Raw genomic sequence first — 4,500 nt, forward strand, 5'->3', positions numbered from 1 at the left:
TATATATATATATATATATATATATACATTTATATATACATATATATATATATATATATATAGATATATATATACGCACACATTTATATATATATATATGCATATATACATACAATCACACAAATATGTATAAACGATAAAGGGGATCCAAACAGAGTGGTGGTGAACTGCGCTAATAGAATTTGCTTATTTGTAAAATCAACAAAAATTCTACAGTGAATCTGTTCTGGGGAGTGGAGAATCCTACGTTTCGTATAGAGTTCGTAGCAAGGAACAGGTTGACAGGAATACAATTGAAGAAACACACCATAAATTCAGGTTTCATGTATTAGAAACAAAAACTGACTCCAGCTTACTAGGAACGCAAAACTTCGTTAATTTTTTTCACGTGTACAGGAAACAGCAGGAGATAGAATCCTAGTGTTTACAATATTCGGGTCAAATTTTGACAAATATGACGACAGGTGATTTATCTCTCTTTTGAGAATATTCAGTTGCTAATTTATTGAGACACCTACCTCTTTACATGTTTGAAATTCTAAACTGTTCTGTTTTGAATAACCAGTATTTCAGTGGTATATATTGTTCTGTAATATATAAGAGGAAACATATTAATAGGATAATCTGTTGGCTGTAAAGGTGTTCCGGCATTTTGCGCTCTGAGTTCAACTTTACCCTTCATCTACCAGTTGTAGATAGATGAAGAGTCGATTAATTACTGGATTCCATTTCTCCTTCCTTTCCTGTCTCTGCCTTTGTTTCTCACACTCTCTCTCTCACTTAGAATTGGTTACACTGAGCTACGTGCTTTTGAAGACCACACAACTCTTTATCTATCTCCCCCTCTCCCCTTATTTCTCGATTTATATCTCCAAAAATGATGGCAGTTCGAATTAGGGAATAGCAACATCTTTTTGTATCGTATCACAAACGTTGCTCAAAGAATCCACGTAGTGTAGTGGCGCTGACAGAGCAATGCTCATACACATGTTAAAACGAATCCACATTACTCAGGTATATTTTTCTATCAGTACTCATGTACATTTTAATAACTTCTGTTTATGGTAACGTTTAGCTTTTTGTAATGTTTGATGGAACGCAAGCATTCGAAGCTGATCATTTTATATTTAAAGGAATATGGCACTGCATTAAATGTTTTTCTCCTTCGTAAGACTAAATGGAAACGAGATAGAATCCGGTATTATTTAGTGTTATTTCGATGGACCCTGTACCGACACTTTTTTTTTTGGATACGTCATTATGTTTGTAACTGCTTTGTAATGATTTTCCACTCTTGAAATCTGCACATGATTACATGAATAAAATTAGTTACGGTGAGACGTGAAAAGTTTCAACATTTTCAGACGAGGCTTACGAAAGAGACTTTGCAAAATGAAACAAATTTTGGTCACCAGGATAGAGTTATGACATCTTTCAAAGGAAATGTGAGGGTTTTTTTCCGCGAAATGTCCTCGTCATGTATTCAAGACGACTTATTCTCCTTAGCTCTCCGGGTTCCGGACTGATGTACTTGCCGAACTCTTCTTTCACAAGCATTCTCGTCTAATGATAATCGATTAAATCATGAGCATTCCGTTCAAGGTTCTGTGTCTAAGACGCCAAATATTTCCGTTTCCTTTGATAAACTAATCTACTGAATCCAACTAAAAGAATTTTATTACGCGTTTTCCTGTTGCAGAACCTTCCCACTTCCAAATAATTAAATATTTCTTCTGAGATATTAAAAAGAATATTACAAGCATTAAAAAAAAAAACATATTTCCTCATAGCAGACCCAGATCAATGACGTACATTACGGGAAGGGTAGTGAGTACCATTAACTTTTAAATCTTATTGATTTAGCAGGTACGTATATGTGCCTGAATTTATGAACAGACGAATTAATAGGAATAATAATGAAAATGAATAAATATGGTTGTTATGATTCATAAATAACTGAATGTAATCGCAAAAGAAACACCTCTGAAACCTTCCAAGTGACACAAATCCCCCAAAAAATCCACTACATCGGAATAACATCCAGAGCGTTCAAATTACACGAAATGAAAAGCCTGAATTCATAAATTCCTTAACAATCAGTTTATAAGAATTTAATGATAGATGTAACTAACTGAAATGTTTTTCTGTTATTAAGGAAAGTTCATACTTCGATTCAGCAAAAAGAATATTTTGCAATGGGGGAAGAGATATGTAATAAAGATTTGATACAATGACGAAATATAGAAGTTATCTATCCATGATTTGAGTTCATATATCTATATTTCAAATATATTTTATTCATTATTTTTATATATAATTTCTAATTATCTTCCACATTCACAAGTTCCGACATGTTTCGACTTGTCAAAATCTTCATAAAATATTCACCGTCAACAAATTCATACCCTCGCATCATATTGTCATTGTCATCACAATCGACTCATCATCGTGGCCATCAACCCCGTCGTCATCATCATATCATCATAATCTTCATCATCATCATCAACGTTATTTCATCGTCTTACCGAAGGAAATCAACGTCATTCATATATATTTATTTGTTTACAAACATGCATACATAAATATAAACGTATTTCTATATACGTACCTATGAATGTGCTCACACATTCACACATATATATGCATGCATAAATGTGTGTGTGTGTGTGTGTGTGTGTGTGTGCGTGTGTGTGTATGTGTGTGTGTGTGCATATACTATAATGTGAAAAGAAATATATTTTAGACCAAATTGCAATAACAATAGCAGTAAGAACTACAATATTTATGATGTGGTTCTCATTTCTTTTCTAGTTGTGCTTCACGTTTTTTTCTTTATTTCATTGTTATTTTTAATGCATATCCACTTTCTACCGTTGGTTTTCATTGTGGTCGATTTGATTGACATGTTATTCATTTATTCATACAAAATGTCCCTCCATACATTATTATTTGCAACTAATTTGTCCTTAACATTTGTAAAAGGACCCACATGTTCGACTTCTTTTCTTACATATCTGGATATACATATCTGTGTATGATTGAAATCACACACACACACAAGCACGTGCACACACACACACACACACACACACACACACACACACACACACACACACACGCATGCACGCTCGCACAGACACGCGCACGCACCCAAATATGCATATATATAAAATACACACAAATGCATAGCATCACACACAAACGTTTGTGTATGTGACCAAGTAAATTATATCTATGTCTGAATACTTGTTTGCATGGAAGTGTGTCAGAACATAAATGAATGCAAGCAAGCGGATTCTCTTTGAATTGTTTATGTGGTGGCTGTTACGTTGGTGTGCTATCTATTCTCAGGTGAGCGAGTAACGCATGAGGAATTAGAGGGCGATTCTAGTAGAAAGCTGTACTTAAGTATTTATAATGCATGTTTGTAAATACATAAGTATGAATGTATGTATGTATGCATGCATGTAAGCATGTATATATGTATGTATGCGTGCAGGTATGTATCTATGTACGTACATAAGTATGTATGTGTATAAATATATATGTGATGTAATGTATGTAGATGTATGTATGTATTATGTATGCATCATATATGTATGCTTGTATGTATGTATGTATGTGGTGTGTGTATAGATGCTACTCTTAGTGCTGGTGACAGCATGTCATCCAGTACAGCCTGTGGCATAGCCGGTGTGCCGGTAACTAAACTGATAATACTTCCAATACTTCTTGGTAAGGTGGATTGATTTTGTTTGACACCCAGGGGGACAAAAAATTAAATCCTATCAAAGGGTCGATGACCATCCAATTGCTGCGAGCGACAGACCGGTAGCATTTGTTTAAACATCTCTCTTGCATAATGAAAATTATGATGCAACATCTACGACTTCGTTTACATCTAATTCTGTTATTCTTTTCGGACAGATGCCTACTGTGTTGAGCGACTGGGCCTTTCTACATTAAAACACAAAGAAACTCCAGGTGCGGATATTGCTTGACTTTTAACATGTCTATTGTAGTAACATCTACCGTACAGTAAGATACTCCTATCTTTGCTACAGCCATGCAGACGAATGTAAATTCCTAGCAGTATAATATATGCATAGATATGTGTGTGCCTATATATATATATATATATATATATAAAGTGTAGTATATTGCCACTTAAGTGTGGCTGACCCCTAGGGGTGGATGTTACTGTTGCTTTTAGCCCCAGGAGGACATCTCCTCCAGCTGGCTTATCGACACACGACTGTGTCCTGTTTGCCAAGGGAGTTATCCCTCTCACCTCGGCCAGCAGCACGAACGTATCCGGATTTCAGGGTTATTTCCCTTCGTCGGCGTTCGACAGCTGATGACCTTGGTGAGAGAGAAAAACCTGGCAGACCTTATATCTTCTTTTCCAGTGACATTCTTCACTGATATTGAAAAGGTGAAAACAAGCAATGTTAATTCTCTAAATGAAGTATTAACAGTAACTGCACGATAAAGTGTAGT

At 35.1% G+C, this 4,500-nt stretch overlaps 1 long non-coding RNA gene across 1 annotated transcript in view; it reads left to right on the forward strand.

Moving 5' to 3' along the window:
* LOC106878972 (uncharacterized) overlaps positions 1 to 4,500 on the forward strand; it is a 27,701-nt gene that overhangs the window by 20,303 nt on the left and 2,898 nt on the right. Inside the window, exon 2 of the long non-coding RNA XR_001410580.2 lies at positions 3,928 to 3,984. This is a non-coding gene — a long non-coding RNA (uncharacterized LOC106878972). The remainder of the gene's footprint in view (positions 1 to 3,927; positions 3,985 to 4,500) is intronic.

The sequence above is a fragment of the Octopus bimaculoides genome, chromosome 10 (genome assembly GCF_001194135.2).
Source record: "Octopus bimaculoides isolate UCB-OBI-ISO-001 chromosome 10, ASM119413v2, whole genome shotgun sequence".
In the NCBI taxonomy this organism is placed as follows: domain Eukaryota; kingdom Metazoa; phylum Mollusca; class Cephalopoda; order Octopoda; family Octopodidae; genus Octopus; species Octopus bimaculoides.